General features: G+C 48.8%; 2 non-coding genes and 22 pseudogenes across 2 annotated transcripts; all 24 read left to right on the top strand.

Moving 5' to 3' along the window:
- The first annotated feature begins 3,135 nt into the window (after positions 1-3,135).
- Positions 3,136-3,254, top strand: LOC120921383 (annotated as a pseudogene).
- An 86-nt stretch (positions 3,255-3,340) lies between these two features.
- On the top strand, positions 3,341-3,459 carry LOC120921277 (annotated as a pseudogene).
- Positions 3,460-3,546: 87 nt separating this feature from the next.
- On the top strand, positions 3,547-3,669 carry LOC120921418 (annotated as a pseudogene).
- An 85-nt stretch (positions 3,670-3,754) lies between these two features.
- Positions 3,755-3,873, top strand: LOC120921306 (annotated as a pseudogene).
- An 88-nt stretch (positions 3,874-3,961) lies between these two features.
- On the top strand, positions 3,962-4,080 carry LOC120921487. Its single transcript, XR_005744905.1, has one exon. It is a non-coding gene; the product is annotated as a 5S ribosomal RNA (ribosomal RNA).
- An 86-nt stretch (positions 4,081-4,166) lies between these two features.
- LOC120921392 lies at positions 4,167-4,285 on the top strand (annotated as a pseudogene).
- A 716-nt stretch (positions 4,286-5,001) lies between these two features.
- On the top strand, positions 5,002-5,120 carry LOC120921490. The gene has a single exon (XR_005744908.1). It is a non-coding gene; the product is annotated as a 5S ribosomal RNA (ribosomal RNA).
- An 85-nt stretch (positions 5,121-5,205) lies between these two features.
- On the top strand, positions 5,206-5,324 carry LOC120921275 (annotated as a pseudogene).
- Positions 5,325-5,621: 297 nt separating this feature from the next.
- Positions 5,622-5,740, top strand: LOC120921363 (annotated as a pseudogene).
- A 1,640-nt stretch (positions 5,741-7,380) lies between these two features.
- Positions 7,381-7,499, top strand: LOC120921335 (annotated as a pseudogene).
- Positions 7,500-7,589: 90 nt separating this feature from the next.
- Positions 7,590-7,712, top strand: LOC120921417 (annotated as a pseudogene).
- Positions 7,713-7,797: 85 nt separating this feature from the next.
- LOC120921286 lies at positions 7,798-7,916 on the top strand (annotated as a pseudogene).
- A 454-nt stretch (positions 7,917-8,370) lies between these two features.
- On the top strand, positions 8,371-8,493 carry LOC120921402 (annotated as a pseudogene).
- A 91-nt stretch (positions 8,494-8,584) lies between these two features.
- On the top strand, positions 8,585-8,707 carry LOC120921414 (annotated as a pseudogene).
- Positions 8,708-8,800: 93 nt separating this feature from the next.
- LOC120921238 lies at positions 8,801-8,919 on the top strand (annotated as a pseudogene).
- An 85-nt stretch (positions 8,920-9,004) lies between these two features.
- Positions 9,005-9,123, top strand: LOC120921274 (annotated as a pseudogene).
- A 293-nt stretch (positions 9,124-9,416) lies between these two features.
- On the top strand, positions 9,417-9,535 carry LOC120921253 (annotated as a pseudogene).
- Positions 9,536-9,623: 88 nt separating this feature from the next.
- Positions 9,624-9,746, top strand: LOC120921416 (annotated as a pseudogene).
- A 295-nt stretch (positions 9,747-10,041) lies between these two features.
- Positions 10,042-10,160, top strand: LOC120921256 (annotated as a pseudogene).
- Positions 10,161-10,451: 291 nt separating this feature from the next.
- Positions 10,452-10,570, top strand: LOC120921330 (annotated as a pseudogene).
- Positions 10,571-10,655: 85 nt separating this feature from the next.
- LOC120921257 lies at positions 10,656-10,774 on the top strand (annotated as a pseudogene).
- An 84-nt stretch (positions 10,775-10,858) lies between these two features.
- Positions 10,859-10,977, top strand: LOC120921290 (annotated as a pseudogene).
- A 294-nt stretch (positions 10,978-11,271) lies between these two features.
- On the top strand, positions 11,272-11,390 carry LOC120921356 (annotated as a pseudogene).
- Positions 11,391-11,669: 279 nt separating this feature from the next.
- On the top strand, positions 11,670-11,788 carry LOC120921343 (annotated as a pseudogene).
- The last annotated feature ends 1,801 nt before the right edge of the window (positions 11,789-13,589 follow it).

Raw genomic sequence — 13,589 nt, 5'->3', positions numbered from 1 at the left:
ATCCTCAGGGACCCCCTGGTCACATTGCTGGCACAGTCTTCTCTCCCTGGGCTTGTAGGTCTGTCTGTGCCGTCCTAATTCCATTTCCAGGCTGTGGGCGCTCAGTCTGTACAGGCTCATTGTCTGTCTCTCTTTGGGGTCTTGTAGCACCTCCATGTACGGGGCCAGTTTGTATTCTCTCTGCAGTGACTGGTAAGTTTTTAGTTTTTTGGAGTTTTTTATTTCGTGTCTCCATTCTCCAACATGTTTTTCTTTGGAGTTATAAATTATGATTTTTATTTGAGATTTTGACAGGCCGCATTGCTGAGAGTTTTGGGGAAACAAGGTGTTGATAAGTTGTTGCAGGCCACACGGCTTGGACTGGTTCTTACTGTCCAGTAAGGCTTGATGGTGGTAGGAGTTGGGACTGCTGTTTTGTAGGTGGTCCCAGTATGATAGCGCCCTCTTCTGTACTGCAAGAAGTAAGGGAAATCTGCCCAACTCGGACCGGCAAGCACTGTTGGAGGTGCTCCGATGGACTTGGAGGAGGTGCTTGCAAAATTCCAGATGGAATATTTCTGTTGGGCTGGGGTCCCATTTGGATTGGTCTGGGTAGGTGACAGGACCCCAAACTTCACTGCCATAAAGAAGGATTGGGGCGATGACGCTATCAAATATTCTGAGCCAGACTCTCATGGGTGGTTTTAGGTGGTACAGCCGTCTCCTGATGGCATAGTAGGCTCTGCATGCCTTGTCTCTTAGTGCCTCTATGGCTGGCTTAAAGCTTCCTGATTGGGTAATGTCTAGGCCAAGGTATGTGTAGCTGTTAGTTTCATCCACAGTGCAGTTGTTTATTGTGAAGGAAGGGCTCTTTGTTTGATTTGTATTTTTCTTTTGGAACACCATGGTTTTTGTTTTGCTGGAGTTGATTGGTAGTGCCCATGTGGCGCTGTATTTCTCCAGAACTCTCTCTCTCTCTCTCTCTCTCCCACCCTCTCTCTCTCTCTCCCACCCTCTCTCTCTCCCTCTCTCTCTCTCACCCACCCCCCCTCTCTCTCTCACCTACCCCCCTCTCTCTCTCTCTCTCTCATCCACCCACCCCTTTCTCTCTCACCCACCCCCCTCTCTCTCTCACCCACCCCCTCTCTCTCTCACCCACCCCCCTCTCTCTCACCCACCCCCCTTTCTCTCTCTCTCACCACCTCTCTCTCTTTCATTCATTCACCCCCCCTCTCTCTCTCACCACCCGATCTCTCAACCACCTCTCTCATCCACCCCCCTCTCTCTCCCACCCCCTCTTTCTCTCTCCCACCCCCCTCTCACTCCCCTCTTTCTCTCCTCCACCCCTCTCTTTACCACATCATATCTCTCTCTCTCACCCCCTTCTCTCTCTCCCCCCAACTCCTCTCTCCTCTCCCACTCCCCCGCTCTCTCACCTACCTGATCTCTCACCCACTCTCTCCCAACCACCTCTCTCATCCACCCCCTCTCTCTCCCAACCCCTATTTTCTATCTCCCCCACCCCCTCTGTCTAAAAACTCATATCTCTCTCTCACCCCCTCTCTCTCTCTCTCTCTCAACCACCTCTCTCTCTCTCTCTCAACCACCTCTCTCTCTCATCCACCCCCCTCTCTTTCTCTCTCTCTCTCTCATCCACCCCCCCCTCTCTCTCTCATCCACCCCCCGTCTCTCTCTCTCATCCACCCCCCTTCTCTCTCTCTCTCTCTCATCCACCCCCCCTCTCTCTCTCTCATACACCCCCTCTCTCTCTCTCACCCCCCCCTCTCTCTCTCTCTCACCCACCCCCCTCTCTCTCTCTCACCCACCCCCCCTCTCTCACTCACCCACCCCCCCTTTCTCTCTCTCTCATCCACCCCCTCTCTCTCACCACCTCTCTCTCTTTCATTCATTAACCCCCCCTCTCTCTCTCACCACCCGATCTCTCAACCACCTCTCTCATCCACCCCCTCTCTCTCCCACCCCCTCTTTCTCTCTCCCACCCCCTCTCACTCCCCTCTTTCTCTCCTCCACCCCTCTCTTTACCACATCATATCTCTCTCTCTCTCTCACCCCCTTCTCTCTCTCCCCCCAACTCCTCTCTCCTCTCCCACTCCCCCGCTCTCTCACCTACCTGATCTCTCACCCACTCTCTCCCAACCACCTCTCTCATCCACCCCCTCTCTCTCCCAACCCCTATTTTCTCTCTCCCCCACCCCCTCTGTCTAAAAACTCATATCTCTCTCTCACCCTCTCTCTCTCTCTCTCTCTCAACCATCTCTCTCTCTCTCTCAACCACCTCTCTCTCTCTCTCAACCACCTCTCTCTCTCTCAACCACCTCTCTCTCTCTCTCTCAACCACCTCTCTCTCTCTCTCTCTCTCTCTCTCAACCACCTCTCTCTCTCTCTACCACCTCTCTCTCTCAACCACCCCTCTCTCTCTCAACCACCTCTCTCTCTCTCTCTCTCAACCACCTCTCTCTCTCTCTCAACCACCTCTCTCTCTCAACCACCTCTCTCTCTCTCTCTCTCTCTCAACCACCTCTCTCTCTACCACCTATCTCTCTCTTTCTCTCTCTCTCTCTCTCTACCACCTCTCTCTCTCTCTACCACCTCTCTCTCTCTCTACCACCTCTCTCTCTCTACCACCTCTCTCTCTCTATCTCTCTACCACCTCTCTCTCTCTACCACCTCTCTCTCTCTACCACCGCTCTCTCTCTACCACCTCTCTCTCTCTCTACCACCTCTCTCTCTACCACCTCTCTATCTCTCTCTACCACCTCTATCTCTCTCTCTACCACCTCTATCTCTCTCTCTACCACCTCTCTCTCTCTCTACCACCTCTCTCTCTCTCTCTACCTCTCTACCACCTCTCTCTCTCTACCACCTCTCTATCTCTCTCTCTCTCTACCACCTCTCTCTCTCTCTCTCTCTCTATCACCTCTCTCTCTCTCTATACCACCTCTCTCTCTACCACCTCTCTCTCTACCACCTCTCTCTCTACCACCTCTCTCTACCATCTCTCTCTCTCTCTCAACCATCTCTCTCTCTCTCAACCATCTCTCTCTCTCTCTCTCTACCATCTCTCTCTCTCTCTCTCTCTACCATCTCTCTCTCTCTCTCTCTCTACCATCTCTCTCTCTAGTAGCTATGGTACTCGCCTACGGCCACATCACCCTGAAAGGGCCCAATCTCGTCTGATCTCGGAGGCTAATCAGGGTCGGGCCTGGTTAGTACCTGGATGGGAGAACGCCTGAGAATACCAGGTGCGGTAGGATTTTTTTTTTTTTGGGAGTCCTTGTATCTATTTTTCTTGTCTTCTCCCAAGCTATCTTCAAGAGAGTTAAGGCTAGCTATGGTACTCGCCTACTGCCACATCACCCTGAAAGCGCCAAATCACGTCTGATCTCGGAGGCTAAGCAGGGTCGGGCCTGGTTAGTACCTCGATGGGAGAACGCCTGGGAATACCAGGTGCTGTAGGCTTTTTTTTTTTTTTGGGAGTCCTTGTATCTATTTTTCTAGTCTTCTCCCAAGCTATCTTCAAGAGAGTTAAGGCCAGCCATGGTACTTGCCTACGGCCACATCACCCTGCAAGCACCCGATCTCGGCTGTTCTCGGAGGCTAGCAGGGTCGGGTCGGCCCTGGTTAGTACCTGGATGGGAGACCGCCTGCGAACACCAGGTGCTGTAGGCTTTTTTTTTTCTGGGAGTCATTGCATCTATTTTTCTAGTCTTCTCCCAAGATATCTTCAAGAGAGTTAAGGCCAGCTATGATACTTGCCTACGGCCACATCACCCTCAAAGCGCCCAATCTCGTCTGATCTCGGAGGCTAAGCAGGGTTGGGCCTGGTTAGTATCTGGATGCGAGACCGCCTGGGAATACCAGGTGCTTTAGGCTTTTTTTTTTTTTTTGGGAGTCCTTGTATCTATTTTTCTAGTCTTCTCCCAAGCTATCTTCAAAAGAGTTAAGGCCAGCCTTGGCACTTGCCTACGGCCACATCACCCTGAAAGCGCCCGATCCCGTCTGATCTCGGAGGCTAAGCAGGGTTGGGCCTGGTTAGTATCTGGATGCGAGACCGCCTGGGAATACCAGGTGCTGTAGCCTTTTTTTTTTTTTGGGAGTCCTTGTATCTATTTTTCTTGTCTTCTCCCAAGCTATCTTCAAGAGAGTTAAGGCCAGCTATGGTACTCGCCTACGACCACATCACCCTGAAATGGCCCAATCTCGTCTGATCTCGGAGGCTAATCAGGGTCGGGCCTGGTTAGTACCTGGATGGGAGAACGCCTGGGAATACCAAGTGCCGTTGGCCTTTTTTTTTTTTTTTGGGAGTCCTTGTATCTATTTTTCTAGTCTTCTCCCAAGCTATCTTCAAGAGAGTTAAGGCCAGCCATGCTATTGCCTACAGCCACATCACCCTGCAAGCACCCGATCTTGGCTGATCTCAGAGGCTAGCAGGGTCGGGTCGGGCCAGGTTAGTACCTGGATGGGAGACCGCCTACGAACACCAGGTGCTGTAGGCTTTTTTTTTTTTCTGGGAGTCATTATATCTATTTTTCTAGTCTTCTCCCAAGCTATCTTCAAGAGAGTTAAGGCCAGCTATGGTACTCGCCTACGACCACATCACCCTGAAATGGCCCAATCTCGTCTGATCTCGGAGGCTAATCAGGGTCGGGCCTGCTTAGTACCTGGATGGGAGAACGCCTGGGAATACCAAGTGCCGTTGGCCTTTTTTTTTTTTTTTGGGAGTCCTTGTATCTATTTTTCTAGTCTTCTCCCAAGCTATCTTCAAGAGAGTTAAGGCCAGCCATGCTATTGCCTACGGCCACATCACCCTGCAAGCACCCGATTTCGGCTGATCTCAGAGGCTAGCAGGGTCGGGTCGGGCCAGGTTAGTACCTGGATGGGAGACCGCCTGCGAACACCAGGTGCTGTAGGCTTTTTTTTTTTTTTTGGGAGTCCTTGTATCTATTTTTCTAGTCTTCTCCCAAGCTATCTTCAAAAGAGTTAAGGCCAGCCTTGGCACTTGCCTACGGCCACATCACCCTGAAAGCGCCCGATCCCGTCTGATCTCGGAGGCTAAGCAGGGTCGGGCCTGGTTAGTATCTGGATGTGAGACCGCCTGGGAATACCAGGTGCTGTAGCCTTTTTTTTTTTTGGGAGTCCTTGTATCTATTTTTCTTGTCTTCTCCCAAGCTATCTTCAAGAGAGTTAAGGCCAGCCATGGTACTCGCCTTTGGCCACATCACCCTGAAAGCACCTGATCTCGTCTGATTTCGGAGGCTAAGCAGGGTCGGGCCTGGTTAGTACCTGGATGGGAGAACGCCTGGGAATACCAAGTGCCGTTGGCCTTTTTTTTTTTTTTGGGAGTCCTTGTATCTATTTTTCTAGTCTTCTCCCAAGCTATCTTCAAGAGAGTTAAGGCCAGCCATGCTATTGCCTACAGCCACATCACCCTGCAAGCACCCGATCTTGGCTGATCTCAGAGGCTAGCAGGGTCGGGTCGGGCCAGGTTAGTACCTGGATGGGAGACCGCCTGCGAACACCAGGTGCTGTAGGCTTTTTTTTTTTTCTGGGAGTCATTGTATCTATTTTTCTAGTCTTCTCCCAAGCTATCTTCAAGAGAGTTAAGGCCAGCTATGGTACTCGCCTACGGCCACATCACCCTGAAATGGCCCAATCTCGTCTGATCTCGGAGGCTAATCAGGGTCGGGCCTGGTTAGTACCTGGATGGGAGAACGCCTGAGAATACCAGGTGCTGTAGGATTTTTTTTTTTTTGGGAGTCCTTGTATCTATTTTTCTTGTCTTCTCCCAAGCTATCTTCAAGAGAGTTAAGGCTAGCTATGGTACTCGCCTACGGCCACCAGAGGCGTCCCTAGGGGGGGGGCCAGAGGGGGCCCTGACCCCCCCAACATCATGCTGTGCCCCACCATGTGCCCCCCCAAAAAAAAAAAAAATTATTTTCTTTTTAGAATTTTTGTATTTTGCTCCCTGAGAGGGAGAGCGTCCCCAGTCAGCTCTGCGGGGGATTCCTCCCCCTCCCTGTGCTCGCCGACACTGCATAATGCGAGCGCTCACACAACCAGATATTCTAGCCTGGGCCGTGTTTAAGTGTGTGCACTGCAGACTGCAGTACACTGTAATCACTGAACTACATTATCTCCATCCCTTCTCTCCCCCCCATCTGTCTCCCTCCCCCTCTCCTGTTCTTTCAAAACATTCACAATTTACTTTCACTTTCAGTTAGGCAGATAATATATGGTGCAAATTTCTTTCCTGCATCCACAGATTGCAGGAAAGAAACTTGCATGATTGCCCCATCAACAGACAGTGGTGACAGGGGAATATCCCTCCTGCCCAGCAATTATATCTCCCGACAAACAGTGATTATCACTAGTGGCTATACAGCAACCACTAGTGATAATTATAAGAGAATCTGCTCATTAATGGTTCAAATCTCAGCCAGTTTCTGCTGAACCAGCTGAGATTTAAACTGTCTATGGCTGGTCTTAAATCTTAGGCAGCCCATACATTGATTAGCACTGTGGAGTGTCGGCTTCCTGGCGTGATCGGGCATGTGGGATTTCAAACACACCCGAGCCCATCTCTATTGGTTGTAGACAGTTGAGCTCCCTGCAGGTTGCTTAGCAGGAGTGGACCCTTCTCTGACATGCTGATCGGGATGCAATCCAGGTGATGCTCTTAGTCAAATCCTAGTCATAAATATCAGTGATTTTATTGATCAAAGCCCACACTTTACAGACATAGAGCCCACTTGGCTGCTGATTATACGGTTGATTATATTTATGTGGTTGTACTCTTGATGCTAATAAATACTGTGTTTATTAGATCTGACTGGGAGCATCACCTGGATCACATGCCGATCAGCATGTCAACAGAGAAGGTTATACAGCATTACTGCTGCTAGGTGACCAGCTGGGGGCTCGGCTCTCTATAACCAATGGTGCCAGCCTTCCCCTGCATGCACCCATAATGTCAACAGCACTAGGTCCTAATAGACTGCCGCCGCTGCCGAAGGAGACAGACGCCAGACCAGCGCTGTCAATAGCAGGGACAGGACAGCTGGGGATCCCCACTGTGGCAGAACACCAGGGCCCGGTGGCAAGACAACCTTTGAAACCCTGATAGTTCTCCCACTGCTTTGGACCCTTATATTTTCTTGGTGTGCTGGTGACATATATCTCTTGTTTTCTGCCACCCTGGGGGGCCCCAATACAGTAGGAAGGGAGCTCACTGCAGAACATGTGAAAGGGCCCATAGTGGAATCGTAGTAAAGGGCCCCAGGATATATATATATATAATATAATTGCATTTTATAGTTGGCCCCCCTACTTTTGTCCCTGTCCCCCCATGTGCCCCCCCTAAATATGAAAGCTGGAGACGCCACTGACGGCCACATCACCCTGAAAGCGCCAAATCACGTCTGATCTCAGAGGCTAAGCAGGGTCGGGCCTGGTTAGTACCTCGATGGGAGAACGCCTGGGAATACCAGGTGCTGTAGGCTTTTTTTTTTTTTTTTTGGGAGTCCTTGTATCTATTTTTCTAGTCTTCTCCCAAGCTATCTTCAAGAGAGTTAAGGCCAGCCATGGTACTTGCCTACGGCCACATCACCCTGCAAGCACCCGATCTCGGCTGTTCTCGGAGGCTAGCAGGGTCGGGTCGGCCCTGGTTAGTACCTGGATGGGAGACCGCCTGCGAACACCAGGTGCTGTAGGCTTTTTTTTTTCTGGGAGTCATTGCATCTATTTTTCTAGTCTTCTCCCAAGCTATCTTCAAGAGAGTTAAGGCTAGCTATGGTACTCGCCTACGGCCACATCACCCTGAAAGCGCCAAATCACGTCTGATCTCGGAGGCTAAGCAGGGTCGGGCCTAGTTAGTACCTCGATGGGAGAACGCCTGGGAATACCAGGTGCTGTAGGCTTTTTTTTGTATCTATTTTTTTACTCTTCTCCCAAGCTATCTTCAAGAGAGTTAAGGCCAGCTATGGTACTCGCCTATGGCCACATCACCCTGAAAGGGCCCAATCTCGTCTTATCTCGGAGGCTAATCAGGGTCGGGCCTGGTTAGTACCTGGATGGGAGAACACCTGAGAATACAAGGTGCTGTAGGATTTTTTTTTTGGGAGTCCTTGTATCTATTTTTCTTGTCTTCTCCCAAGCTATCTTCAAGAGAGTTAAGGCTAGCTATGGTACTCGCCTATGGCCACATCACCGTGAAAACGCCAAATCACGTCTGATCTTTTTGGGAGTCCTTGTATCTATCTGTAGGCTTTTTTTTTCTTCTGGGAGGCTTTTTTTTTTTTGGGAGTCCTTGTATCTATTTTTCTAGTCTTCTCCCAAGCTATCTTCAAGAGAGTTAAGGCCAGCCATGCTATTGCCTACGGCCACATCACCCTGCAAGCACCCGATCTCGGCTGATCTCAGAGGCTAGCAGGGTCGGGTCGGGCCAGGTTAGTACCTGGATGGGAGACCGCCTGCGAACACCAGGTGCTGTAGGCTTTTTTTTTTTTTTTTTTTGGGAGTCCTTGTATCTATTTTTCTAGTCTTCTCCCAAGCTATCTTCAAGAGAGTTAAGGCCAGCCATGCTATTGCCTATGGCCACATCACCCTGCAAGCACCCGATCTCGGCTGATCTCAGAGGCTAGCAGGGTCGGGTCGGGCCAGGTTAGTACCTGGATGGGAGACCGCCTGCGAACACCAGGTGCTGTAGGCTTTTTTTTTTTTTTTTTTTTGGGAGTCCTTGTATCTATTTTTCTAGTCTTCTCCCAAGCTATCTTCAAAAGAGTTAAGGCCAGCCTTGGCACTTGCCTACGGCCACATCACCCTGAAAGTGCCCGATCTCGTCTGATCTCGGAGGCTAAGCAGGGTCGGGCCTGGTTAGTATCTGGATGCGAGACCGCCTGGGAATACCAGGTGCTGTAGCCTTTTTTTTTTTTGTGAGTCCTTGTATCTATTTTTCTTGTCTTCTCCCAAGCTATCTTCAAGAGAATTAAGGCCAGCCATGGTACTCGCCTTTGGCCACATCACCCTGAAAGCACCTGATCTCGTCTGATTTCGGAGGCTAAGCAGGGTCGGGCCTGGTTAGTACCTGGATGGGAGAACGCCTGGGAATACCAAGTGCCGTTGGCCTTTTTTTTTTTTTTGGGAGTCCTTGTATCTATTTTTCTAGTCTTCTCCCAAGCTATCTTCAAGAGAGTTAAGGCCAGCTATGGTACTCGCCTATGGCCACATCACCCTGAAAGGGCCCAATCTCGTCTTATCTCGGAGGCTAATCAGGGTCGGGCCTGGTTAGTACCTGGATGGGAGAACACCTGAGAATACCAGGTGCTGAAGGATTTTTTTTTTTTTGGGAATCCTTGTATCTATTTTTCTTGTCTTCTCCCAAGCTATCTTCAAGAGAGTTAAGGCTAGCTATGGTACTCGCCTACGGCCACATCACCCTGAAAGCGCCAAATCACGTCTGATCTCGGAGGCTAAGCAGGGTCGGGCCTGGTTAGTACCTCGATGGGAGAACGCCTGGGAATACCAGGTGCTGTAGGCTTTTTTTTTTTTTTGGGGAGTCCTTGTATCTATTTTTCTAGTCTTCTCCCAAGCTATCTTCAAGAGAGTTAAGGCCAGCCATGGTATTTGCCTACGGCCACATCACCCTGCAAGCACCCGATCTCGGCTGTTCTCGGAGGCTAGCAGGGTCGGGTCGGCCCTGGTTAGTACCTGGATGGGAGACCGCCTGCGAACACCAGGTGCTGTAGGCTTTTTTTTTTCTGGGAGTCATTGTATCCATTTTTCTAGTCTTCTCCCAAGATATCTTCAAGAGAGTTAAGGCCAGCTATGATACTTGACTACGACCACATGACCCTCAACGCGCCCAATCTCGTCTGATTTCGGAGGCTAAGCAAGGTCGGGCCTGGTTAGTACCTGGATTGGAGAACGCCTGGGAATACCAGGTGCCGTTGGCTTTTTTTGTTTGTTTTTTGGGAGTCCTTGTATCTATTTTTCTAGTCTTCTCCCAAGCTATCTTCAAAAGAGTTAAGGCCAGCCTTGGCACTTGCCTAAGGCCACATCACCCTAATAGCGCCCGATCTCGTCTGATCTTGGAGGCTAAGCAGGGTTGGGCCTGGTTAGTATCTGGATGCGAGACCGCCTGGAAATACCAGGTGCTTTAGGCTTTTTTTTTTTTTGGGAGTCCTTGTATCTATTTTTTTAGTCTTCTTCCAAGCTATCTTCAAGAGAGTTAAGGCCAGCCATGCTATTGCCTACGGCCACATCACCCTGCAAGCACCCGATCTTGGCTGATCTCAGAGGCTAGCAGGGTCGGGTCGGGCCAGGTTAGTACCTGGATGGGAGACCGCCTGCGAACACCAGGTGCTGTAGGCTTTTTTTTCTGGGAGTCATTGTATCTATTTTTCTAGTCTTCTCCCAAGCTATCTTCAAGAGAGTTAAGGCCAGCTATGGTACTTGCCTACGGCCACATCACCCTGAAAGCACCCAATCTCGTCTGATTTTGGAGGCTATGCAGGGTCGGGCCTGGTTAGCACCTGGGTGGGAGAACGCCCGGGAATACCAGGTGCCGTAGTCTTTTTTTTTTTTGGGAGTCCTTGTATCTATTTTTCTAGTCTTCTGCCAAGCTATCTTCAAAAGAGTTAAGGCCAGCCTTGGCACTTGCCTACGACCACATCACCCTGAAAGCACCTGATCTCGTCTGATTTCGGAGGCTAAGCAGGGTCGGGCCTGGTTAGTACCTGGATGAGAGAACGCCTGGGAATACCAAGTGCTGTAGGCTTTTTTTTTTTGGGAGTCCTTGTATCTATTTTTCTAGTCTTCTCCCAAGCTCTCTTCAAGAGAGTTAAGGCTAGCTATGGTACTCGCCTACGGCCACATCACCCTGAAAGAGCCAAATCACGTCTGATCTCGGAGGCTAAGCAGGGTCGGGCCTGGTTAGTACCTCGATGGGAGAACGCCTGGGAATACCAGGTGCTGTAGGCTTTTTTTTTTTTTTGGGAGTCCTTGTATCTATTTTTCTAGTCTTCTCCCAAGCTATCTTCAAGAGAGTTAAGGCCAGCCATGGTACTTGCCTACGGCCACATCACCCTGCAAGCACCCGATCTCGGCTGTTCTCAGAGGCTAGCAGGGTCGGGTCGGCCCTGGTTAGTATCTGGATGGGAGACCGCCTGCGAACACCAGGTGCTGTCGGCTTTTTTTTTCTGGGAGTCATTGTATCTATTTTTCTAGTCTTCTCCCAAGATATCTTCAAGAGGGTTAAGGCCAGCTATGATACTTGCCTACGGCCACATGACCCTCAAAGCGCCCAATCTCGTCTGATCTCGGAGGCTAAGCAGGGTTGGGCCTGGTTAGTATCTGGATGTGAGACCGCCTGGGAATACCAGGTGCTTTAGGCTTTTTTTTTTTTTTGGGAGTCCTTGTATCTATTTTTCTAGTCTTCTCCCAAGCTATCTTCAAGAGAGTTAAGGCCAGCCATGCTATTGCAAGCACCCGATCTCGGCTGATCTCAGAGGCTAGCAGGGTCGGGTCGGGCCAGGTTAGTACCTGGATGGGAGACCGCCTGCGAACACCAGGTGCTGTAGGCTTTTTTTTTTTTTTTTTGGGAGTCCTTGTATCTATTTTTCTAGTCTTCTCCCAAGCTATCTTCAAGAGAGTTAAGGCCAGCTATGGTACTCGCCTACGGCCACATCACCCTGAAAGGGCCCAATCTCGTCTGATCTCGGAGGCTAATCAGGGTCGGGCCTGGTTAGTACCTGGATGGGAGAACGCCTGAGAATACCAGGTGCTGTAGGATTTTTTTTTTGGGAGTCCTTGCATCTATTTTTCTTGTCTTCTCCCTGAAAGGATGTGAGCCACTGTGACTTCATCTTAGGAATAAGTATCCATCTTAGATTCATCTCGTCAAGACATTATTATTCTCTCTGTTTCAGTCTGTTCTAAAGTAACCGTTTGTTTATAGAACATAGCTTGTTATTGACCTTTAACGCTTATCTTATGTTTTGGAGTTTATAGACAGAGTTCTGTGTTAAAGACGCATTTCAATGTATTGTTATGAGAACATGTCTGCTGATAAAACTTGTTGTTGTACCATAAGATGCTAAGACCATATTAGTACTTCCACCGGATGTATGAACAGGTAAATTTCTTGTGTTATCTTATTGCTTGTAGAATATTATAAAAGCCATGAATAAAGATGTGTCATTAGATCATTTTCCCTGAACTCGACTCACTGTAGTATTTTATGGGTTCAGAAGTGATCTCCGGCGCTGACTAAGTTATGAGGAACAATGGGGACCGGTCGTGATAGTACTTAACCCTTTCAACTGGCGTAGTATCGGCAGCATGATGGCGGCAATATTCAAGGTATGTGTTTAAATTTATTTTTACCTTACCGTGACATATTGCTCGCGATCATGTGAAGTTTTTAAATCTGTGTGGGAAAGGGAGTACGGTGTGTTTTGGAAACACACAAATAGACTTTTAGAAAGTCTTTGCATAGTCCTAGGGGACTAAGAAAGTGTTTTGGAAACCCAAAGCGTTTTTGGAAAACGCATGAAGTTTTTTGGAAACACATAGAGCGTTCCTCGAAACGCATCTTATAAGTCCGGGGTGACTATAAATTTTAAGGTGTATACACGAAATAGATTGGCACGTTGTTCCGATAACTCAGGTTACTTTGCTTATCTTTCTATCGCATAGAGTAATAAGATAATTTTGTTTGTGATACAAAACGTAGATGTCGTTTCATAATATACTTTGTGAATATTGTAGGTGTGGAATATTACTGAAACATACAGGTCTTAATCAGTACTTCCACATTGTTATATTTATTAGTGAAACACCATATAACTTACACCACCATGTATCTGCTACAGCAGCCTGCCCAAAACGCTATTGCAAAAGCCAGTTATGGTATAAACTTAATTGCCATTTCCCTGTACCACAAGAGTTCATGGGGCAAACTCTGGGCCATTTGCAGGAGTTCATTCTCTGTTTTGACGGTTTATATTAAAACTCCCGCAAACAGGAGCCGCCCGAACAAACACGCTGGGACTGTCTAAAGTCAGTCAGCGCCAGTCTGCACCCCTACATTTTTGAGGTCTTGTATAAGTATAATCCTGTATAGAAGTAATAAGAATATTGTTTAGTGCCTGTTAAGTGCCCAGGATAATGTAAGTAGACTATTGGTTTGATATTACAGTAAATCAGACATATTTTAGAGTATAAGAACATTATTAATGTCTCACAGATGTTCTGAATGTGTTGTGGGTGTATTGTTTTGTTATTGTGACAGCCACACATACTTATTAGCAAGCATGCCAGGTGGCTATCGGTCAAGGATGGGAAAGGGTCAGTTATTTCGCAATGGTAAACCCAGAGTCCAGGTGCTGAGGTTAAACCTACATGTGCCAATTGTTTGAGGAAGGATTAACAGTTAAGGGCCTCAGAGGTCAGGTACGCAGGCAGGGGAACAACTTTTTAGTTTGCCCCCAGTCATGGTATTATTTAAATCCCTCTGACATTTACAAATAATGGGAACCCCATTTACCAAGGTTTACCTTCCCCGGACCCGGGTGAGACGTGCAAGTTGTATG

Source organism: Rana temporaria, chromosome 13 (genome assembly GCF_905171775.1).
Source record: "Rana temporaria chromosome 13, aRanTem1.1, whole genome shotgun sequence".
NCBI lineage: Eukaryota > Metazoa > Chordata > Amphibia > Anura > Ranidae > Rana > Rana temporaria.
Note: the sequence above shows the minus strand (reverse complement) of the source record. Positions and strands in the feature narration are given on the sequence as shown.